The sequence below is a fragment of the Columba livia genome, chromosome Z (assembly GCF_036013475.1).
Source record: "Columba livia isolate bColLiv1 breed racing homer chromosome Z, bColLiv1.pat.W.v2, whole genome shotgun sequence".
Taxonomy (NCBI): Eukaryota; Metazoa; Chordata; class Aves; order Columbiformes; family Columbidae; genus Columba; species Columba livia.
In genome coordinates this window covers 39,078,954-39,104,844 of record NC_088642.1, presented here as the reverse complement: position 1 = coordinate 39,104,844, position 25,891 = coordinate 39,078,954, and positions in this window count along the sequence as shown.

Here is a 25,891-nt window from a genome sequence, read left to right as displayed (position 1 = left end):
TAACAACAGTAGGAGGCAAACTGAAATCAATGCGAAAATAAGCAGACTTCTATATAAACATGATAAAAAATAAATGTGTTTGATTTAAAAATCATGAGATAGGAAAAAATAAATATCTGTATTTTTCACACTTTCAGGTCCTAATATATGAAGGAAAGAACCAATAAGGAAGAGAAAAGGCTGAATCTTAAGTTTTTCCTCATAGATCATTATCTTCAGGATATCCGCTTTAGTGAAACCACAGCACTGGCCAAAAACTAAATAAAATAGTCCAAAACCAAAACAGCATAGACCCAGATCTATGTCAAAAGTGCATATGTACTGCTATCCTTTTCCTATAATTAAAAAAAAAGTATTGCCTTTAGAAGAGCTCATCAGTTAACGTGATAATGATAACAAATTAAAATTCCTATATTCAGCATGGAAATATGAATGCCTTTAGACATCTGTTTCAAATCCCTTTAATTATTTTTCTTTACTCCTTTGGTGTAATCTTTAGCTGTTCTAACTTGAGGGAAAATAAAGTAGTTTAAAGTCACTTTTCTGCAGCACAAAACATTTAACACTATGCAGAAGAACATGGAGTCTTCCTTCACATTTGTCTCTCAAAGCGCAGAAGGACCAATTCACCAGCAGAACACATGAAAAAAATACATCATATTGGTGAATTCCCCAGCTGTTTATTTGAGAAAGAAATTAAATTCATTTAGGCTGTTGTGTCTACTCCAAAATACCAGTGCATTCAAGCAGATCTTAGTTATTGAAAAGATATACTAGTGCATAGGAGGAAAGTATTCATATCCAAAACTCAAGACAGTATTATTCTGTTTACAGTTTTGCAATGTAATGAAATTCTAAAAGAATGCTCCAAGTCATAGAATTCAAACAATTATAGTCCCTGAGGTCAGCTGATCGGAGCCAGCTCAGCCAGAGCAGTCTCAGTGATCCTAAAGTACCCAGGGGTTTCATGGTTCCTCAGGTTTCAATTTCGTGTCCCGGAAGCCTCTGGCAGCTCCTATGAGAGTGGCTGCATGATGTGGACATTACCACGGTGACAACGGGAGATTTAAAAGCGGTTGAAACCCGAAACTACTTACTCAGTCCCCAAGGTCAGCTGTCCCAGATTGCTGCTGACCATGGTCTCCTCCAGAAAGAGCTTGTCACAAAAAGACTGAGGCAACTCAGATAGAGGCCCTACCCCAAACTGTGGCTGTTCAGGTCTCCAACCGCAGGGAGTGCCAGAGCCTACTTCTGCTGAAGGAGGGAGGGAGCCATTCAACCTGCATGAGGTGTAAGCAGATGCAAGATCTGCTCAGCATGGTCGCAAAACTTGAGGAGGAGGTGAAGACCCTGAGCTCCATCAGGGAGTGTGAAAAGGAGATCAACTGGTGGAGTAACTCCCTGGCGTGCCAGTCAGAAAGGTCCATCCCCAAAAGGTGATGGACCCCCTACCTTGTCCGGCAGAGAGGGAAGACCCAAAACAACCCCTGCCCTGTTGCTGTCGGGCAGAGGTAGGGGACCAAAAAGATTACAAGAGTTGAAAGCGAGTTCCAGTTTGGTGTCACGGGCAACTTTCCTCCCTACCTGCTTTGCTTCCCCAGGTGCCCCTCCGTAAATAAGTTTGAGGCCCTGGATCTTGAACAAGAGGTAGGTGAAAGTGTGGTGCAAAGCCCGCCTACAAGGTCACATAGGAAGAGGCAGTTGACTCCACACCTCAAGACTGCCTCTGATAAAGAAAGAAGGGTGATTATAGTAGGCAATTCCCTTCTGAGAGGGACAGAGGGCCCAATACGCAGAGTTGACCCTCATCGTAGGAAGGTTTGTAGTCTATCCGGCGCCCGGATCAGGGATGTCACCAGGGCACTCCCCAGCCTGGTGCACCCAACAGGCTACTACGCACTGCTGATCTTCCAGACATATGGGGAGGGAGCTGCATCCCACAGTCTGAGGCGAATGAAGAAAGTTTTCAAGGCCTTGGGACAGATGGTGAAAGAGTCTGGGGTTCAAGAGTTTTTCTCTTCCCCCCTTCCATTTTCAGATGATATTGTGGGATGGGATGGAGTAGAAAAATTCAGTCCATAAATGATTGGCTACAAGTCTGGTGCTACAGGCAGGGCTCTGGATTCTTTGATAATGGCTGGTTTTATGAGACACTAGTCCAGACAGTGATACACTAGAAAGATTTATGTCACAGGGGCAAAAGGATGTTGGGACAGGAATTAGCAGGGCTCATTTGGAGAGCTTTAAACTAGATTTGAAGTGGGATAAGGTTGTAGCTGGGCTTGCATCAGTGGGGCAGCACTCCAGAACTGATGAACACCAGGAGGCCTCCCATACCCTTAGGGCAAAACCAGTGTGCTCAGTTCACTCCCTGAAATGCTTGTACACCAATGCATGCAGCAAGGAGATTATGATCTGGTGGCAATTGAAGAGACATGGTGGGACAGCTCACATGACTGGAATGTGGTCATGGATGGCTATGGCCTTCTCAGGAAAGACAGGCCAGCCAAGCATGGTGGTGAAGTTGCTCTTTACATGAGAGAAAAACTACCATGTATTGAGTACTGTCCAGGCATGGATGAGGAGTGAGTTGAGAGTCTGTGGGTGTAAGGGTCATGCTGGCAGGGGTGATACTGTTGTGGGTGTCTATTACAGGCCACCAGATCAGGGTGAGAAAGTTGATGAGGCCTTCTACCAGCAGCTGAGAGCAGCCTCACAGTCACAGGCCCTGGTTGTGGTGGGGGATTTTGACTTCCCTGATGTTTGCTGGAAGGACCATTCAGCCAGCCAGCCACAGTCCAGGAGGTTCCTCCAGTGCACTGACAATAACTTTCTGATGTAAATGTTGGATGAGCCAACTAGGAGAGGTGTACTGCTGGACCTCATCCTCACTAACAAGGAGGGTCTGGTCAAAACAGTAGAGGTTGAGGGCTGCCTTGGTTGCAGCAACCATGAAATGGTGGAGTTCAGGATTTCAGGAACAGAACAGCAAACAGAATTGCAACCCTGGACTTCAGCAGGGCAAACTTTGGTCTTTTCAAACAATTGCTGGGGGAAATCCCATGGGCAAGGCTGCTTGAAGTTAAAGGGACCCAAGATAGTTGGTTAGCATTCAGGGACTGCTTCTACCAAGCTCAAGATCAGAGCATCCCGACACATAGGAAATCAAGAAAGGGAACCAGGAGACCTGTGTGGTTAAACAGGGAACTGCTGGGTAAGCTCAAGTGGAAGACGAGAGTTTACAGATCATAAGGGGAGGGACTGGCCTCTTGGGAAGAATATAAGGCTGTTGTCAGAGGATGTAGGGAGGCAACTAGGACAGGTAAGGCCTCCTTAAAATTAAACCTGGTGAGAGGGGTCAAGGACAACAGAAAGAGCTTTTTCAAATACATGGCAGATAACACTAACACCAGAGAATGTAGGGTGCCCTGAAGACAGAAGATACAGAGAAGGCAGAGTTACTGAATGCCTTCTTTGTCTGTGTCTACTCTGTTGGAGGCTGTCCTGAGGAGCTCTGTACCCCAGAGGCCCCAGAGGAAGTCAGGACAATGGACGGGTCTGCCTTGGTTGATGAGGACTGGGTAAGGGAGCAAGTAAGCAATCTTGAAATCCATAAATCCATGGATCTAGATGGGATGCACCCGTGGGTGCTGAGGGAGCTGGCTGAGGTCATTGCTGGACCACTCTTCATCATCTTTGCTAAGTCTTGGGGAATGGGAGAGGTGCCTGAGGCCTTGAGGAAAGCAAATGTCACTCCAGTATTCAAAAAGGGAAGGAAGGAGGATCTGTGTGACTACAGGCTGGTCAGCCTCACCTCCATCCCTGGGAAAGTGATAGAACAATTTATCCCTGGTGCTATCTCAAGGCATATCAAGGAGAAGAGGGTCATTAGGGGCAGTCAACATGGCTTCACCAAGGGGCAGTCGTGCTTGACTAACCTCATCGCCTTTTATGAAGACATAACAAGGTGCATAGATGATGGCAGAGTAGTGAATGTGGTCTACCTTGACTTCGGTAAAGCATTTGACACAGTCGCCCACAGGATCCTCACTGCTAAAATGAGGAAGTGTGGTCTGGACAATCGGGTAGTGAGGTGCACTGAGAAATAGCTGAAGGAAAGAAGTCAGAGACTCGTGGTCAATTGGGCAGAGTCTAGTTGGAGGACTGTATCTAGTGGAGTGCCTCAAGAGTCAGTACTGGGACCAGTATTATTCAATATATTCATCAATGACTTGGATGAGGGAATAGAACATACTATCGACAAGTTTGCTGATGACACCAAACTGGGAGGAATGGCTGATATGCCAGAAGGCTGTGTTGCCATCCAGCGAGACCTAGACAGGCTGGAGAGTTGGGCGGGGAAAAAAATAATAAAATATAACAAGGGCAAGTGTAGAGTCTTGCATCTGGGTAGGAATGGTGGCAATTCTGGTGGCAATTACAGAAACATGGTGGGACAGTTCACGTGACTGGAATGTGGTCATGGATGGCTATGCCCTTTTCAGGAAAGACAGGCCAGCCAGGCGTGGTGGTGGAGTTGCTCTCTATGTGAGAGAGCAACTACAATGTACTAAATTCTGCCCAAGAGTGGATGACGAGCGAGTTGAGAGTGTATGGGTCAGGATCAAGGGGCAGGCTGGCAGGGGTGACACTGTTGTGGGAGTCTGCTACAGGCCACCAGATCAGGCTGAGGAGGTTGATGAGGCCTTCTATGGGCAGTTGAGAGTGGCCTCACAGTCACAGGCCCTGGTTGTTGTGGGGGATTTTAACTTCCCTGATGTTTGCTGGAAGGACCGTTCAGCCAGCCAGCCACAGTCCAGGAGATTCCTCCTGTGCATTGATGATAACTTCCTCATGCAGATGGTAGAGGAGCCGACTAGGAGAGGTGCACTGCTGGATCTCATCCTCACTAACAAGGAGGGTCTGGTCGAAGCAGTAAAGGTTGAGGGCTGCCTGGGTTGCAGTGACCACGAGATGGTGGAGTTCAGCATTTTGTGTGGCAGGAACAGAATAGCAAGTAGAATTGCAACCCTGGACTTTAGCAGGGCTAACTTTGGCCTTTTCAAGCAATTGCTGGGGGAAATCCCATGGGCAAGACCGCTTGAAGGAAAAGGGGCCCAAGATAGCTGGATTGCATTCAGAGATTGCTTCTTCCATGCTCAGGATCAGAGCATCCCCACATGTAGGAAGTCAAGGAAGGGAGCAAGGAGGCCTGTGCGGTTGAATAGGGATCTGTTGGGTATGCTCAAGCAGAAGAGGAGAGTTTACAGGTCATGGAAGGGGGGTGGTTAGTAGATCGAGAGAGGTCCTCCTTCCCCTTTACTTTGCCCTGGTAAGACCACACCTGGAATATTGTGTCCAGTTCGGGGCCCTTCAGTTCAAGAAGGACAGGGAACAGACGGAGAGAGTCCAGCGCAGAGCAACAAAGATGATGAAGGGAGTGGAGCACCTCCCTTATTGGGAAAGGCTGAGGGAGCTGAGTCTCTTTAGTTTGGAGGAGACTGAGGGGTGACCTCATTAATGTTTACAAATATATAAAGGGTGAGTGTCAGGAGGTTGGAGCTATCCTCTTCTCAGTGACAACCAATGATAGGACAAGGGGTAATGGGTTCAAACTGGAACACAAGAGGTTCCACTTAAATTTGAGAAGAAACTTCTCAGTGAGGGTGACAGAACACTGGAACAGGCTGTCAAGGGAGGTTGTAGAGTCTCCTTTTTTGAAGACATTCAAAACCCGCCTGGACACATTCCTGTGTAGCCTCATCTAGGTGTTCCTGCTCCGGTGGGGGGATTGGACTAGATGATCTTTTGGGGTCCCTTCCAGTCCCTAACATTTTGTGATTCTATGATTCAGTTATATCAAACTATGGAAAAATCCCTTTGACTTATTCAAAAGAAACAAACGAAAACAACCCCGCGTATGATGGGCAATTAGTTGAAGATTACCAGTTATTATTCAGCCAGTGCAAATTATCTGAGTACATGAAAACAGATAACAGAAAAAATGAGCTGATAAATTAAGAAAATTATGGAATAGTTTTCAGGAGACAGCCTCTTTGTGTGATTGTGATCTTATAGCACTAAGCAAAGCTATTTCTTGCCATATAGATGAGGCTGTGAATGCTGATGGCTTGGAAATTAAGTCATTCACCTGATTTCCTTTAACATTACTTTGTGAATTACAGTGGTCACATGTAACACAAAGGTTATAGTCGTGATGTTAATCCTAATGAGTTTCAATTTAAAACATTCTTCATGTTTCTCATTCTTAAGTCCAAAGTACTGGTAGAAATACTTTGGTTTTGTGCTAACAGAGCAGGTGCTCTGTGCACACTGAACGGAATGCCTTTAAGCCATGCTGTGTCAAATTGGAGCTCTCACAGAGAATCATATTAATTCTGCTGCAGGAAAAGGATGGATAAATAACAATGAAGGGGATATAGTGCCACGTCTCTGAAATCCATTTAAGCAGTAATCCTCTGAAATTAGAGCATACCGTCTAATCTATCAACTATCGTAACAGCGAAGTGTTATCTGTGGAAAATACAATTTCAAGGAGATTAATTTGAATGTAAACTATGTTTTGTGTTATTGGTACCATTGTCATATGTGCATTTTCTTCATGCACACAGATCTCAGGTGAAAGACAGTGATGCAACACGAGCCAAGTAGTTGTGAAGCAAGCACTTCCATAGCATTTACATGAACAGTTCTCCACACTAGAAAAAAATATCAGTAATACCTATCTCTGAGTCTCCTTTCTAATAAGAAGTCTATAGTTTCAGCAGTAAGGAGGTGCTTTCATGAATTTGCCTACGGAGACTTTTGCACAGAGTTTTGTACTGCTTTGCACAGTGGAAAAAGGTCCAAGTTACTCTGCGTACCGAAAAGGTTCTTGGTTATTTAATTGGTAAGTCTAAGGGTCACTGACAATATTAATGTTTCCAGTAGATATTTATTTTTAAAAAAGAAAATAGGTATTGCTTGTTAAATATCAGGAGAATTGTAATGGAAAATTTGTTTGTGTATTAACAATTCTCCCAGCTGAAGGAGATTGCAAAAAAGGAGGTGAACATAAATAGGGGGACATAATACTATTTTTATTCACTGCTTGTTAGGTAGAGTCAGGAAAGTGAAATTAATGGGGTCAGATAACACCTTCCTCTTCTCATTTTCTTAAGCATCTCTTAGCCGCATGAAAGCCTGACGTTGTGTGGTTGTGACCAGTCACCTGGTTGTGAGTAATGATTTTTTTTCCTACAAAGTCACAGCAGATGGTGTATTTCTTCATTTGTTTGATTGACAAACTGCCCAAAGATGAAGAGTTGGGCTGAGAGCAGTAGAACATCAAAGTTTATCAGCAAGAAATAAAAGATAGTGTGTTACTATGACCTTGGAGATAAAAAACTGGAAAAGTTCATTCCCCAGACACATGTGATATCCAGGATTTCAGTGGCGGAGCTGTGCTTAAGGAGGAAATGAGCGGGGAGGTGAACAGACTTCTGCAGAAATATAAAGATCCCTTGCATTGGCAGAGGTGTATCACCTTGCACCCTTTGTTTGAGGAGGCCAGGGATATTTCAGTGAGGACGTATTCCCAGAAAATGTGGTGATACTTTTATTTGACCTTGTTACAACTAATTAAAAACGTAGCACAAGAATGTGAAGTAGTTCCTGACCCTTACCTGTGTTGAAACCAGTAAAAGTTCAAATTTTCAAATAAAGTCTTTCCCACATCGTTGTTCTTAATTTGTCTGTCCTGGTTCATTGTATTTCAGCTCATGAATGACCATCCTTAAAATATTTTTATATATTCAAATGCCACTGTTACTAACAAGACCAGCTAGTATTGCAGGGAAGACTTTGCATATTCTGGGAGTATATAACCTCAAGGTAAACTTTCAGCATAAGCTATAGAAGTTTGCTTCATAAACAAATGAAGAATTTTCTTCAAAATATTTCTGTGGGAATGTCACGGGGGAACCCCGTAGGTTAATTTAAGGGACAACAATGTCCAAAAACAACTTTTATTAAACCGGTGAGAAACAGGGTTTTAGCACTCCAAAAGTGACTTAAATAAAGGTTCGGATATTAGTTGAGGAAAATTATTAAGAGGCAGCAACTAATACAACAGGCGGTCCACAGTGTGCATGCACGTGGCTTCACCCAAAACAATGCCGGAGCCGTCCCCCAGTACCGGAGAAGTACACACTTGCCTACACACGGTGCAGGATTATTTTTAAAGAGATACACGTACTCGTAGCGAGTACGGAAAGTGTACACTCGCGATTCCGCGAGGGTAAATTTATAATACACTCACAATCCTGCGAGGGTTAATTTACTTACACGTGCAAGTGTGCACGGAATCCTACACGTGCTTATGTGGAAGCACGGGAGGAAAATACACTCGCGATTGTGCACGGGGCTCTCGGTGGCCACTCGCGATTGTGCGAGGAAATAATTTATACACGTGCTCGTATTGGGCACGGAAAGTTACGCGTGCAAGTGTGCATGGAAGGAAAATACACTCGCGATTGTGCGAGGAAATAATTTAAAGTACGCGTGCAAATGTGCACGGAAAGTTACACGTGCATATGTGCACGAAAAGTATAAGTATACTCGCAATCCTGCGAGAAGTTTTACTCACACCCGTGGCGGCAAGGCAAGTGCAGTCTCCATTCCGGGGAGGGGGGCTCTCTGCGGCAGCATCTTGCTCGTGCTCCGAGAGACCCACACAAATGGGCAGAGTCTCGACGAGAGTCCCATTTCTGTTATCTGATCAGACCTGACTGTAGGCATTGTAGAAGCTCCTCTGAACCCCCCACACTGGCTGTGGGTGCCCCAAGAAGCCTCCCAAAAACATCCCCCACACTGGGCGTATGCGCCCAGCGGCTCACTGCTGCTTCAGCACTACCTTCTAATGGCCCTGGCCAGGGTGCTCTGGGGCCAAACAAAAGAAGCTGTTAGCCTCAAGTAGCCGGGAGAGAGGGAGATGTGCCCACTCCTCCATACTGAAGGAGGGAAGGGGAGAGAGGGGGCAGAGAGGGGGAAAGAGGGGGGGGGGTTGCATTCTGCCACAGGGAAGTTTACTTAATGTTCCTTTCATTAATAAAGTCATCTCTGAAGGATATACAAATCTATGAAAGTTAAAAGAAACAAATACTGGAGAAACTTCTGACTACTTCTGCTTACTTTGCTCTTGGAAAAGCTTGAAATGTATAGTTAAGCTGATACATCTCTGTGTATTTTGGGACAACACAATTTTCCTGCTAGACTTTACCAGCTCATTCTTTCTCCCTGACTTACAACCACTTTGTTCTTTCTGACTTTCTTGATGCAGAGCAGTCACAACCAGTTATATATTACTTTGAAACTGAAATCCTTTACTTAAGTTACGCTTCTGTGATGTTTCCTGACATGTTCTGTGGTTATATTCCTATTTCTGTTTACTGCTTAGTTGTTGTCTTTACTTAGTCAGTCTTGTTTTATTCTTACTGAGTGGTGCCACCTATAACTCCAGGCTTCCTCCAGCAGAGATTACAAACAGAGTGCCTGCATCCTGTCTGCCCTTGACACTTTCAAGAATATGTGTCGTGCTTATAGGTCAGCCAACCTTGATGTGAATGAAAGCTCATTGAGAATAAAACAGCTGAAATGGAATAAAGGAAAGATAACAAACCAAATTAAACTCAAGGCTACTGTAATAGGCAAAATATAATTATAAAAAATGAATTTTTAAAGTTTAAAAGTAGAAAAATCCTGTAAATTGGAAAAAGGATATACCATTTAGTAATAAAGCAAAATTACTGGTACTTTTAAAATAGCATAGTATATATGTAGTACACCTAGAATAAGTGGAAAAGATTGTGAATGGAATCTCGAGGAAACTAGAGCTAAAGAGCAAAACACCAAAAGCCTGACAGACCTGAGATGAAAAACAAAGAAAGAAATCAATGAACCAGCGAACCTAAGAATCACAGGATGTTGCAAATGAAAACCACTGAAACTTCAGTATCTTTAAAACATACATACTGTTCAGATCCTGTGCAGTAGCAAAGAAACACATTGCGAAGTTTAGAGTGATGGTATAAAGATAACGTGTTGGATCAGAGGTTATCCAGAGCACTATTTCTGTTCCAGTTTATAAAACCTGCCAGTGTCCTTTGTAAAACTTCTCTGTTGTTCATATGTACATGATGAGAGAGAATTTTATTACACTAATTCTTCAGAGAATACTTGTGATATATATCCTCTGGCTGAATGCGGTAGTTCTGAGGTCATTTAAGGTAGAGACTGGTTAGAAATCTAAAATCACCAAGACTTTCTTCTTTCCTTTTTCTCAGTAGATATGATTGCTGAATACTTATATTATTTGAATAGCGTCATCCTTAGAGCAGTCTTCTTCCTGTGACTAAGTTTCTGGAGAAGTGTTTGAACTGCTTGGCATATTTCTTTTTGATTAGTATGAGGAAAGTGATATATCTTTAACTTTTTGGCACTGAGAGGAGGAATGCCAGAACAGCATTAACTATTGAACCAGAATGATACTGCCTGCAAGTAATTTAGAAACTTTTCTTTGCATGCCTGAAAAGATGATGAAATGCTGCTTATGTTATCAAGTTGGCATATTATTGAAGTCAAAATGGAATTTTAATGTCCAGTGATTCTCACTGGGCATTAAAACTATCTTCTTCCTTTAACCAGAACAGATCGTTGTGATCACCTAAAGTTAAACCAGGAACAAAAGTAAAAAATTAATTTGATGCTTGAAAGAAAACTTCAAAGCTCTGTAGAAATTTCAGTAATTTTTAAAGGAAATCAAGATTGTCAGCATATGAGAATAACACGAAGCTTCAACATGGCCATACACCACACCAACACTGGAAGCAGAGCTGTTTTTTTGCTGCCTGAGTAAGACTGGACAGGTTTAGAGGTCACCATTTGTCTTTTTCCAAGAGAGGCAGAAATCATCCACATAAGTTATCCTCTAATGTATGACCTATGACAGTGACATAACCTTCCAGAGGCTGGCAATGACTGATGGTGGACCAACAACAATACTTGGCAGTGGAGAAACTACCATGGCTTTCTAAGCATAAAACTTGCAGAACAATAGTATATAAAACAAATATTATAGCTTTCTATTTTTTTATTTATGCCTTGAAGGAACAGAATTACTACTTTAACCTTAAATTTGAATTGCTTAGCAGAGTTTATAGAAGCATGGCCAGCAATCATCGTTTTTTATATACTTGTTTTAAATATCCGTATCATCAGGTACACTCTCTAGAATATGGTGTGGTTTGCCTTTATGTCTAAAGCATATTTGTGAAAGTTTTTTCTTATTTTCTTTTGTGATCTTGACTTTATTTAGCTTGCCAACAAGGCCTCTTTTGAAGCAGCCTGCTGTAGGTGAGGTGCTTCTAAAAATGTAAATAAGAACTAAGAAAACCTCAATAATATACAACAAAGGAAGGAGAGGGAAGAAGAAAAAAAAAGTTGAAGTAGTGTAAGTACACTCTTGTGAAATGACTGATTCATTGAGTATTTCAGTGACGGGTTCAGTGTCATGAGAATGAAAAACATGATATATGCTAGTGTCATTTTCCAAAAGCTTTGTTTTGTGATGTACAGCGATGTGATGTGTTTCTTCAATCCAGATGTCACTGTGACAGTAACATAAAAATAATACATTGTATGTCCAGACAGAAATTTATAAGAAGCAGTAACTGCAAAATTACAGGTTTCTTTTTCTTTATTCCTTAGTTTGTATCAACGTTATTAAAAATACTTTCTGCTGTTTAAATGTCTTCCATGTAAGCACACATAAAATTGTAGACTTGTATTTTTTTGCAAGTCTCTACTTCTACTCCTATTGCTTTTACTTCTTCCCTCCTCTCCCTTCCCCTCCCCTGTGTATCTTCTGAAGTTTTATTACTATGCTAAAGATCTTTTGCAATATTTTTCTTTTTTAAAATTTATTTTCTTCTTATGCCATTCTATATTCCTACTCCCTCATAGCATGTAGGTGTATACACAATTACAACATTGTTTGTTTCAGTAACTGAATAAAGAAAATTCAAATTAAAATAGGAAAAGAAAAATTTTCCCTATTCCACTGCTACCAATATATATATCTGTCTGTATTGAATGACCTTCAACTATTACCAATGACTAATCTCAATACCAGGATAAACAATACCTTATTACACTAATATATTTTGGTAGCTCAGAACTGTACAGTAATTTAAAAGGTGCCTAAATGCAACATCAGTTGTAAGCAATTTTTTTAGTGCATAGAACCTTTTTTTTTCTTTCTTAGAGAACTAAAACCTGATTTCTTCAAGTAATTACACCCTCATACATGATACATTTCTTTTCTAAAAATTCATGCATTTCTCTTCACCCAGAAATGAATCCTGTTTACCAGCCAAGCTATGTAACAACCAATCACAAAAAGCTTACAAATATCCTAGACATCTATAATTCATGACAACTGAAGCATCAGCTCTCAGGAACACTAATTTCTATTTTAAATAATGGCTAATTTTAATTGTACAGTATTCTTTTCACTAACAACATCTAATTAAGGCATTTATTAAAGTTGTGTAATGTTGAAGTAACAGGGAGAGCCCAATGGAGTTCTATTGGAATTTTTCCATTAAATTAGCATTGCAGTCTTTTAATTAATGTCTTAATTAGATTCTATTATTAATAGGGATGACACACAAATAAAAATCAGGCCCTATGTGTGCAGAATGCCTCAGCTGAATTCACTGTGGGACATTTATAAAAATGCCTCGGTCTACCTAATGCACATCAGAAACAATTTCCTAAGCAAGCACACGCAGCAGTCACAGGATAAAACTTGTTCTTGAGCCTTTTATGTTAAAATGAGTATACAATGTTTTCTCAAATTTAGCTGTTATTTGCATTAGTGCAACCTCTGATCATTTTTGTGACCCTCCTCTGGACCTGCTGCAGTAGGTCTGTGTCTTTCCTGTACTGGAGACTCCAGAGCTGGGCACAGTACTCCAGGTGGGATCTCACTAGCGTGGAAATGAGAGGGAGGATCACCTCCCTCAACCTACTGACCATGTTTCCCTTTATGCAGCCCAGGATATAATTGTTTTTCTGGGCAGCAAGTACACATTGCCAGCTAATGTCCAGTTTTTCGGCTACTGGTATCCCTGAGTCCTTCTCCACAGGCTGCTTTCAATCATCAGTCTGTCTTGGTAATGTGGACTCCCCCAAGCCAGGTGCAGGACTCTGCATGTGGTCTGCTTGAACTTCATGAGCCTTTCACAGGCTCACTCATCAAGCTTGCCAAGGTCTCTTTGAATGACATCCCTTCCCTCTAGTGCAGGGGTGTCAGACTCACTTTCACCAGGGGCCACATCTGCCTCACAGTTCCCTTCAAAGGGCCAACAGTAATTTTAGGACTGTATAGAAATGTATAGAAATGTACATTTATACAACCCTGCTCTAGTGAATCAACTCCATCACCAAGCTTGATGTCATCTGTAAACTTGCTGAGGGTGCACTCGATCCCAGTGTCTATATTCTTGATGAAGGTATTACATACTATTGGTCCCAGTACAGACTCTTAAGAGCCACCATTCATTACCTATTTCCACCTGAACACTAAGGCATTGACCCTAACTCTGTGGACATGGCCATCCAGCTAATTCCTTATCTGTTTAATAGTCCATCCATCAAAGCCATACTTCTACAATTTAACAGTAAGAATGTTGTTAAGGACTGTATCAAAAGCCTTACAAAAGTCAAGGTAGACGACATCTGTAGGTCTTCCTTTTTCCACTGTCATAGTCTATAATTAATCTACACTGACAGTAAAACTAGCCCTTCTACGCGATGTTTGTGTAAAGGATTCAGTTGTTCTATCACTCAAACGTTGGCCTGATTAAGGATATTGGATAGTGAATGTGAGGTGTTTATGACATTTCAGAAGTGTCTGACACCTCAGCTTCCACTGAGGCATAAATTTTGGCACTTCTGTAGTAGCACAGACCACAAAGCTAGGGGATGTGCAGCAAAGGAATGTAATTTGATGGTGCAGATTTACAGACTAGGCTTTCAAGAAAGGATTGAGACAAATCCAGACTGATGACCTTGAGAGAGCAGATTTTAGTCTGGTGAAGTAACATTCACACCCTTAGCTGCTTTTTTGCACTTCCCCCTTTGTTTTATCTTACATTTTCTAAGCCAGCATGTAAACCAGCTACTTTAAACCAGATATTTCAGAATTTAGAGCTTATACTGTCTGCAGTTAAGCCAAAATATTTCTCAGCTCTCACACATGTAACTGTTCTTCAGTAGTATGGTCGGTAAATGATTTTGAAAGACAAAAGAGAAATAGAAGGGTAAACACTAAAAATATCTGTATCATCTTTTCATACCACTTTCATCAGTACATTAAAACAATAATGGCAAACAATATTTTTACGATAAGGTATAGCTTATAACAAAAATACAATTAGGTAAAGTACAGAATAAGCTCATTCTCAGTGTTAGACTCATGATCAAACTAAATAAAGTCAGTAGTGTCTCTGTTTCTTTTCAATGTCATGATCTATGAAATGTAAATACAGTATTGTGGCAAACAGGCCCTTGTTTTATTCTGTATTTATTTCCCTGTTCACATTTTCTACATTATTATTTCTAAAAGATGTACTTTTTCTAATCTTCTTCCAGATTATGTAAAACTGGCTTTAATAAAATGACTCAGTAGCTGTTGTTTTGTTTGTTGGTTGGTTTTTGTTTTGTTTTATTTTTTAAAAAAACCAAACTTCTATTTTAGTGTATTTTTTTGCGTTATAGTTCAATTTTAATATAAACAACAATGAATACAATAAAATTTGATGTTTCTCAAAATAGAGGACTGTGGACTGTTGCTTGTTACTTTACTCCTGTTCTTTAAAACTGCTTCTGGTTTCAGGGCCTTCCCATAAGATCAAGATGGGATGTCAGCCAAAAGGAATTTAACTTAGTGTTTTCTTTTAGGGAATAGACCTGAGTTTTGGTCATTTTCATTATCACTTGAATATGTAATCCAATGATTTCCATCTTCAACAGCTTGGCAAGAAAGATCAGGCAGATTCATTTAAGGGCCCTTGAAGCACATATTATAATTCAAAATCATTAAATTTTCAAGCCGATAATCCTCCAACGTAACATTTTATTTCTTCTTTTTATAATTACACATTTTAAACAAAATAGAAAATTGTAAACCAATATAATACTGAAAAAATAAGAAAGTAACCTTTGTGTTGCTTCCAATTAAAAATATTTGAGTTTGTATAGGTGATGGATGGTAGTTAAGAAATGTTAAAATAGTACAACTCATTTTATATTTGCCATATAAAATATTACTAATTGCACCACTAAGAAATCAATGTGCATTATGCAATCATCCTGAGTATTCCTAATATTAATTGTAAAGCAGCTACAATGACGAGAACCTGATTAACTTAAAACTGCAGTTTTGAAAGTATGTACATAAGCTTTTGCAGAAATTTATTTTTTAAAAATCTGTATGCTCAAAATAGATATCAGATTTGCACTCATTGGATTCAATGGCAAAAACCCTACATAGCTCAATTGAGCATATCCTGCATAAGTGCAGTGCCTAGAATCCTACTCTGCAATGCTGGATAAAACCAGTTTCCAGTAATCTCCAAATGGTCCCAAAACAGCCCAAAGCTGAGCACATTAGTGATGCCAGTGGTGCTTCTGTGATAACATACTTAAGAAAAGGTGAAAAGTGCTGCACAACAGATGTTAGAGAGGAGTGAGAAACAGCATTGCAGACATCAAGATCAGAGAAAGAGAGGGAAGAGGTAGTCAAGGGCAGAGCTTCTACGGTGAAGCAGGTTGTTACCCTGGAGCCCATGGAAGACCCCATGTTGGAGCAGAAATCTACACTGCAGCTCACAGAAGACTACATGCCAGAGCAGGAAGCTGCATCCTGTGAGGATCCAGTGGCAGAGCAGGATCATAGCAGGAGCTGTGAATCGCAGAAGGTAGCCCATAGAGGAGCAGGTTTTTTGAAAGAAACTATGGTCCTCAGGGGACCCGTGAGAGAGTAGTCTGGTGCTGAAAGACTGCACCCCATGCAAAAGACCCACACTGGAGCAACTCTTGAAGAACGGCAGCCTTTGAAAAAGATCCATGCTACAACCATTTGTGAAGGACTATATCCTCTGGGAGGGACTCCATACTGGAGCAGGGGAAGACTGTGAGGAAGAGAGGACGGCAGAGATGGGCTGACCACAACCCTTGTTCCCCATCCGCCTGCACCACTCATAGGGAAGGAGGTAGAAGAGTCAGGAGTGAAGCTGAGCATGAGAACAAAGGAGGGATAGTGGGAAGGTGGCTTTATTTTTGTTTTTATTTCTCACTGTCCTACTCTGTTACTAATCGGTGATAAATTAAAGTAGTCTTCACCAAGCTGAGTTTGTTTTGCCCATGACAGTAGTTGGTGAGGGATCTCCCTGCCCTTATCTTGACCCACAGTTTTTTCACTTGTCTTGCTGAGAAGAAGGAGAATGTAGTTTCGTGAGTATTTGGCAGCCAGCAAATCTTAACACCCCACACTGGTTCAAACAAAAAATGTTCTTACCACATTCACCCCCCAAGTGTCCCTCAAAAGCACTTGCTTGTCTCCCACCACAATTAGGCACTGTAGTAATCTAGATAATTAAAAACATTTTTAAGACCCAAAAATGTTGTTTTTACTTAGCATGTATTCACCTGGGATTTCTTAATTAGTCGCCCAGGAGACCATGGGACTCTGTTCAACATGTTCACAACCTGCATGCTTGTCATTAATCCCTGAGCTGACAGATATCTCTTCCTCTACAACTGTTCTCATTTGTGGGTGAGGATTGTTTTTCTGGAACTTCTTATTTCCCATATCAAATAAGACAAGAATTTAACATGCAGTGAACTTCCCATGCTTTGTCTCAGGTATTTTTGAACTCTAATATATCTTCACAGAACATGTTTAGCATCATCTAACAAAAGCATAAACTCTGCTTTTTTTTTAGCTGTATGACGCAACACACATAAGTAATAGGAGCCCGCTATTTCCTGCTTAAACTGAAGAACACACAGTTTTTTAAGCATGAAGCATTGTTTCTGGAGCTGCTTCCATTTCCTTCAGCCAAGAACAATAGAAGAAAACTACTTTGGCAATGGAGTCTGAATGATTAATATAACTATATTAATATTGTATATATGTGTATGCTTGTATCTGTATATACACATAGCTCAAAATCTGCCCTGAAAATTTCTGTAATATTGAGGCTATCCATTTCTGTTAGTAGTGGGGATGCGATATAGATTTCTCCATTTAGGTCCACGTAAGTGGTAGCACCATGAAGCACGTGGAAATAAGGAAGTGTAAAAAGACACACATAAAAAGATATTTGCTGAGCACACTAATATGTACTTTCATTGGTCCTGCACTACAAGCTTGTGAGTCCTTGCACACTGACTCCTTGCATATGTGCTAGATATTTCCTTTTGACAGAGCACTGCTGTATCCAGAAGCAGCTGTGTTCTGCTCCATTAGAGCTCTGTGCACACATCTGTTTGCCTGCACTCTTCTCAGAAACCCGAATTCCTCTCAGAAACCTCTTTCCCTTGCTATAGTGTGATTATTTTGCCCAAATATTCCAGTTGACTGTCTTACAATGTATTTCTGACATGACTAGATTTCTGCGGTCCTATGGTAACTATTTTGAAGCCAAAAGGTTTTCTTATAAAAAACTATCATATACAAAAAAAAAAAAAAAAGACCTAATAGATCACATGTCTATGCTTTCAATGCATTAATAATTTTTCATAATTCACTGCAACCTGTTTCTCATTTACAAAGACAGGTGAGAAAGATAAAATGACGATTTTAGACTGAAAAGAGATATGGGCAAGATAGCACCAATTCCTTTTCTGCAAATCAAAATTGCTTTACTGCTGTTTCTTACATAAGGTTATCAAAACAGGTGAACTGCATACATGAGAGAGCAATATTTTTCAAATCTCAGGATATTTGCTGATTTGATCTACTGCCAGCCCTCAAAGTTTCATTTCCTCTAATTTAAATACTCGTAATTTCAGAGATGATTAAACCAGTAAAACGGCGTCTTCTTTCAAGATAAGAAAAAGACACTTTTCTTACTCAGGGCTGAAATATTCCTAAAAAAGAGCTGGCATATGTAACCAAATATGATGTTTTTAAAATAAACATGATACATATGCAATATTTATTGCATTTTTTTCATTACTAGTTTGCTTTTGATTAGTGTTCTTTCCATTTTAGAAACAACTTCTGTACCTTCATTTGTTTTATAATTTGGACATTTCCTAGCATCAATTTTTCATTCTCTCTAGAGGTGAAAGCTTCTATTTCACCATTCAGTGACATGTGGTCGATATAATATTTCTCATGGACCTAAACTTTCATGACCTAAGTAGACTTCTGTGTTTAAATTTTTGAAATAAATAATTTCACCTCTAGTTATTGAAGCTGACAATCTGTTGATACAGGAAAATAAAATAATAGATTTGGGGAAGTTTCTACAAATTTTTCCACAGCTGAATATCCAGATTTCCTCCCTGCTATGTTTAGGCACACAGCTGAAATATCTGCATCAAGGAGATTGTCACTCCATTTTCCCTTGGAGGAAACAGGCTACCTGAAATTCTTCTTGCATTGTGGAGAAGTCTAATCCTTTCAAGTAATATTAGAAAGGAACTATGGTAATTACACAGCTAATTTATACACCCGAATTACATGTCTAATGTTAAATGAGGTAGATCTAAGCTCACATCCACTCCATCATATCTTACTGTCGACAAATAAGTACTTGCAAAATTTCTTATACAAAATATTAGGGGACATTTGATTTATCATGTAATCAACTTGATTATTACCTATATTTCCCTTTAGGCAAATTATTTCTCATGTTTATAGAAGGATATAAGACATATTCTTCAATGAGTTTATATTTTTCATTATAACATTTTTCAAGTAATAGAATGTTTAATATATGAGGTACAGGGACAATTTGTTGGTTGGCCTTCCCATTATTAATTTTATTCATCATATAATTACCCTTAGACAGTGCTTATTAAAGAAGCCTGAGACCTTGGATTATTTTCTTAACAATATATTCTACTGTAAAGCTCACTGTTACCACCCACTGTAATTAAGCCACCTGTAAATCAGAACAAAGAGAAAATATAAAGTAGTGCTTCTCAAGTTTAACAAGGTATAGTGTATGCTGACAAACCAAAATCGAATAGAGAAAGAAAGTTAATGTTTTTATTCTTACATAGAAGTGTTACAACTTCTAATAGAAGTACAATTAACTTGGAAAATTCAGATGAGTTTTCCACATCCTTCAAAAATGTAAATATAACAGTGTCACATCCTTTCAGAAACTCTTTAAAAGGCATCAGTGTTGAAATGCAACAGATGTAGAAAGTAGTGTAAATCAAATGTTACAGAAGGATGTCCAAAACAAAGTAGTCTTTGGGCCTGAGTTGGACAGAACTTTCTGATGCTAATGTATGCAGCATTTCTGAGAATAACAAAAATTGACCACATTGCCTAAATGAGAGAATTTACACCAATTTCTGATTTTTTTTCCACAAACAAAGAAACAAGAGCAGAAATTGTATGCAAACATTAATTTAGCCTCACAAAGGTTCTTTGAAGATGATAACATTAACAAAATCAGTAAGAAAGAGTTAAGGCAGCATAAGAGGAGGAAGAATAGCTAAGAATATCTAAGTCAAGCAGAAGTAATAGCATTCATATATGAAACAATATTAAAGCTATCCAACTTTCATTGTGTGTATTTTCCTTTCTCCTCTAAACTTTGCTTGAAACTTCCTCATTTAATTTGAATTCACATACAGTACAAAAATTCTAGATATCGATGCTGCTTTAAATCCATTTTGTTGTTTAGATGTGATGTGATATTCCATTCAGACTTGGACTAGCTATACAGTTTTTAATGAAAACTTTTCTCTATTTAATTTAACATAGTGGTTTTAAATATAATAACAAAACTTTGATTCATCTGCACTTTGAATTAATTTCTCAGATCCTTGACACATGTAAATTGAAAGATGGTTGATGAACAGCAAAAAAGTCCCAACAAAACAAAACCAAAACTACAACAATGAACAGCAAATGTCTGAAATTTTAGACAATCCATTGAAACAAATTTATGAATTCTATAGGACACGGTATTTATTAGGAATCAATTTCAAGTAACCGGTGACACACAGGCCTGTTAAACTGATGTCTGTTTCTCTGCTGAGACTGCAATCTTTTTCTAATTCTTTTTTCTGAGATTGGGAACTTCATCGTATTGCCATAGTAGTAAGCTGTCTGTATGATTCTTTTAAGGCTTGGTACCCTTGACGGGTGAATTTTCTTTGGTCCTTTTATAAACCAGTGTAATACATGATGCAGTATTTATCAGACACTAACCACAAGTACCTTAATCAAAGATTTGCACAGCAACGAGACGCACATCTTTTTTGCACAGATGTTGCGTCAGCTTAAAAGACCCAGAATAGTCAGAAGGGGAGGAACTGAACTCTACGCAGAGGCCAGTTCTTGGACAGAGGGTAAAGTGCAAAACCAGAAAGTTATCACATCCTGACCACTACTTTGTCACTCAAACTTGTATAATGATTAGGTATAAAACGTTCTACTTTCTGCAAATGTTTAGATAGCCCATTTATTCACTTTGCATACAGCTGTTATCAGTTTTTCCAGTGCTGATTTTTTTTTAATCCATTAGAGAGGAGAACATAAATAATAAAATTGAAAACTATGAATTTATAGAATTGAGATTGTCATCTCAGGATAAGGTTTATTTAGATTTTCTTTCAATAAGAGACAATACATAACATACTTGCTCAGCAGAAACTAACAAGTTCTTTTAACAATATTTAAATTCCTTTTCTTATCAAATAAATACTGTTCATAATCTACATTTTGTCTCGTTATGTTTCGTGTTGCCTAAAAACTGATTTCTTGAGTTTTATTTTCAAATTGCACAGCTGTCTCTACTATTATAAATAAGATAATATATATAGCAATAGGTATAACATTTTAGAATTGGAAAAATATTAATTAATATTTTTGAAAAATATGCCAGTAAACACTATTATGACATTCTACAAAATAAGAATAATTCCTTAAAATTGTGTTTATATTTTTCCTTCCTGCATTTCTACTCTAACTGAAAGAAAATAATGACAATACATTTTAAAACTGAAAGAAATTTTCTAAACTGTGATTTTTTAAAAACTATTAGGAAGCAGGTCATGAAAGTCTGACCTAGTTTCATTCATTTCTTACATACATTTTGTCCTATACATGAACTTCTTTAAATTGATATACAGATGAGGAAATTCTGTCTTTTTTCATTCATTAGCATTGAAAGTGAAGTTAATCTGCTTAAAAGACTAAAAGATCTCTAATTTTTGATGGCACAGGACCTACATTTAGAGTAGGGTTTCAAAGATGTATAGGTTGGTTCAAAAGTAATTGCATTTGTTTTTGTGTTTTTTTTTTTACTGTGAATTTTAAAACATTATGACGTCTCAAACACATCTTCATTAATCAAAATAGGAACTATTACAATAAACACAGTTTTGCCAATGATAAATTAGTTTGTTTGTTCCTGTAGCATAAAAATCCATGCTTCAGGATTTGACAAACTCTTGGGAAGCATTTTCTGCATCCTGCTGCCTGTGCCTGCAAAAAGCTTTTGAGATGCTTGAAGAAGTGGTTGGCAGTAGTTGGTTGGCAAGAGGTCAGGTGAGTGTGATGAATGAGGCAAAACTTCATAGCCCTATTTGTTCGAGTTTCGAAGCACTGGTTGCGCAACATGCAGTAAGGTGTTCTCATGAAGTAGAATTGGTCCTCTCTGTTGAACAATGCCAGCTGCAGGTGTTGCAGTTTTTGGTGCATCTCAATGATTTGTTGAGCTACTTTGACAAAACTGAAAATAATTATTCTGAAGTTAATGTATTTATGTTTTTCTCAGCAGTGAGATGGGCCCTGAAAAGAGAAAAAAAAAAAAAATTACTTGATTTCTTGCCATCTCTCAAAAATATACTTGTAGAAAAAATTAAAGAAAAAACAAACAAAGAACAGTGAATAAATGAAAAACTTATTTAAACAATTATCTAATCCTTTATAATATTTTAAAGTGAGCTCTGTGGGCAATATATTTGACATGCATTATATAGGCATTATCAGCATTTGCCATCTCAGCAGAAGCTCTTTATTATAAACTGCTTTCTTTTTATCAAGATCTGTCCCCTGGATTTAGATCTTGGATTCAGGACCCTGTAAATAAGATTGTCCCTGATTGAGAGACTGCCATTTCCATAGGGGAAGCATATTAACATACAAATATATTCGTGTACATTAGTGTGAACTTATAAACATTTTTTATTTTCTTGTTTCCTTCAGATAAATGAACATCAGAGCCTTTTTTTTTTTTTTTTTTTTTTCCCCATTTAAAAAGCCTATAGGACAAGTAGAAGAGTCTAAACCCAAGAATGCTTTTCAAAGCCTTAGCATCAACAGTGCAGAAATATATGTATGATTATTCAGGAAATTATCTTCAGTATCACAGAAGTAAGAAGAGTAAACAACAGCCAGATGACTTTTCCATTAATGAATATTCTCGTTTTGATTAAAATTTTGTTGACAGACATTACAAACACAGAAGTAGTTAGTGTGGTTCTGAGATAGTCAGATAGTAAGGCTGTTTGCTGTCAGAGTGGGAAAATATTCAAGTGTCTGAGTTAGTGAAGGGCCTTGAAACTTGTTCTTTCAAATCATCATGAGAACTAGAGTAATTTGGATATTCTCTAGGCCACTTAAGTCTTTCTGTCTCCACCAGAATTAAAACCAACCTGAAATCTCTCTCTGATGCAGTTGTCTTGGATTAGCTCCTCTGTTTTTTATGTCCACAGGTGACTCACTGTCTAAGTTGGATCATTTTTCCTCCAGGACTCACAAGCCTTCCTGTTGGGTCTTTTATGTTCATTTAATGAGCTTTCTTTTTGAAAAATCCTTTCCCTTGTGTTTCCCCAGCAGATTCAATTGAAAAAACATTCCTTCCCTACCTGGAACCCATAAAGAACCTACAGCAACATTTGCTGGCCAAAGAGTGTTTTTGTTGGGCTAATTTTTTTCCATAACTGATTTGCTTCACCTAACTTTGTGTAACCTGACTCAAAACATTCCAATAGAACACATGCAAACAACATGTAAATATGCATATAATTAATACTTCTCTTTTTTTTTTTCCCAGCAGTATAATTTTTAAATTATACATACATTCTTGCTTGTTTTTGTTTAAAATACTTGTTCCTCTACTTCAGCTAATTATTTTTTAAAAACTTTTCACTGGGTAGCCAATGTGACCACTATTGTCAAATCATTTTTATGGTAGTTTTAATGATCTTAAAATGACAGGCAAACAAGTAAATCACTATACACTTATGGTACATATTAGGGTAAGTGGGGGTTAGAGCAGAGGACCAGAAGGCAAGCAAGTCAGCTGCTTTGCAAAAAGTCATATTATAAACTTAATAGATTATTCCTATTGTTAAAGCTAAAATATGTTGCATTAGTATTTCATAACGCTGCATTACAGACTGTAGTTATCTTCCCTTAAAGACAAATATCTTTTCAATCACTTTGTGCACTGCAAGCATTTCAGCCCTGAGCTCATATCAAATACATGAAAAGCAAAATAACCTCCTCTTTCTCATATGTGTTGTTTGTATTTAAAGACTCATTCCAAGTGGACTAATGACACCATTTTTATCCTGGGGTCTTCTTGAGCCCATTTGCAGATGGCTGACAGACACATGAATTTATACAGTGGCCCCTTCAGCAGTTTGAGGCCATACTCACCACAAAACCCAGCCATCATCCAACTAACATCACCATCACCACCAATGTCCCTTATTAGTGTTAGATGTAAATGAGTCCCTCTGAATGCTGGAAATGCCAGAGTATGAGCCTTCTCTTAAACTGTCCGAGGAAAAAACATTGAAAAACACACACTCGCTAATACTTTGACGGAAGCTCCTACATTCAGCTTTACCATAAAGGATAGTATTTACACATCCTGTCAGCAGCCATCCCAAGCTGAAATGTCCTTATCAGCTGGTAACTGTGTGCCTCCAGCAAGCTGTTAGCAGTGCAGGAAGAATGTGAAAGAAAAATTAGAGCAGTCCCTGATCCGGGGCTCTTTTCCTCCACAGAAAAGGAGAGAAATCCTACATGCTCCTATGGATCAGTAGTCACCTTCTCCCCTGACTTTAATGGGAGTGCAAACTAGAGGCTTGCTCCAGTCACGTGTCTTTAAGTTACCTCATCTTTTACATGAGTCTTCACATAGGAACTGTCTTCTGCAAGGCAGGTATTAACTCCTGTTAGTTACTGGTGTAAAGCCAAATCTCTTCCCAGAACCAAGAAGCTATTTTCCTGGCATGCTTCCTTCCTGCTTATCCCTGAGAGCAGAGAAGGCTGTACTGGGAAGATGTCTGGACATGAAAAAATGGCCACAAATGGTGTCTCTCTTGTGAAAAATCTCTGGCTGAAAGTGACCAGCTGGTGAGTAACTACAAGGACCTCCCTCCAAGTTCTGCTGATCCAGTCTTTTTCTCTAAATCAAGCTTACTGTTTCTCTTAGCAATCCTGCCTTAAGTCAAGAGCTACATCAGTCTGTAAGAGTTCATTGTCTCCTTATCATGGAACAATCTGAACTTTACTTTACTCCTGAATTAGAAGAACTGCTCCTGAATTAAAAGAACATGACGTAATACTTCTAAGTGCACTGAAAAAAAACCCAGGGAGTGGACTGGGGGAGGTTACATGAACTAAAACTTAACTTTATTGAGATAATTAAAGCCCACATTCTTCTATCATAAATTTACATTATGCTCCCATTTGACTCTAACCAGATCCCAATGGTTAAATGATAATTACACCATTAGCTTAGGATCAGGTCCATTGACTTCAGTGAATGTAACTCCTTGACATAGGACAGCAATAAGAAAATAAAGTTACAGGACATAAAAAAAAAAGCAAACCAAATATAAATTAATATCTCCATAATCTCTTAAATATGTAAACTTAAATTGCACAAGCATTTAAACTATGTTTAGTCTATATATTAAATTGTCCTGGTGGCATTGAGACGATTTAGAATTGAGCCTTTTAGAGTGGAGAGTGATGATTTGTAAAAAAGGAACATATGCTCTGAAATAACTGTGTGAGACATGTGACACCAAATACATAAATTGTAAGGCATATCCCCATTTTTGTGTGTGACATTTCATGTATGATATTGGAATTTATGTTCTTTCTGAAATTTTAAATTCAAAACTTCTTGCATTTTCTTTAAGAAGTTACACTGAGAAAAATCTATTTAAGCTCACCAACCACCCACTGTAAACCACATCAGAACATTTCTTTTTTAACAACACATCTATTGAATAAACAGTCGTCAAGATCATGTACCTTGCCTTTTCTACTGACTGGATTGGATGATTTCTTCAGTTTACTCCACCATCTTGTCAAGCTCAGCAAATTCATACTTCATGCTCTTGTACTTCAGGCTTTTTCACACTGTTATTATGGTCTTGTGACTCTTAGAATATCATCCTTGTCAATCCTGCTCTTCTATTTACACTAGCCTCTAACCCCAGCTTGTACCACAAATATTTATTTGTTTCTCTCTGTGTGATTTACCCACAGAATTCCTTCTGTTAGATGACCTGCAAAGTTACTCTTATTTCTTTCTTAAAATCA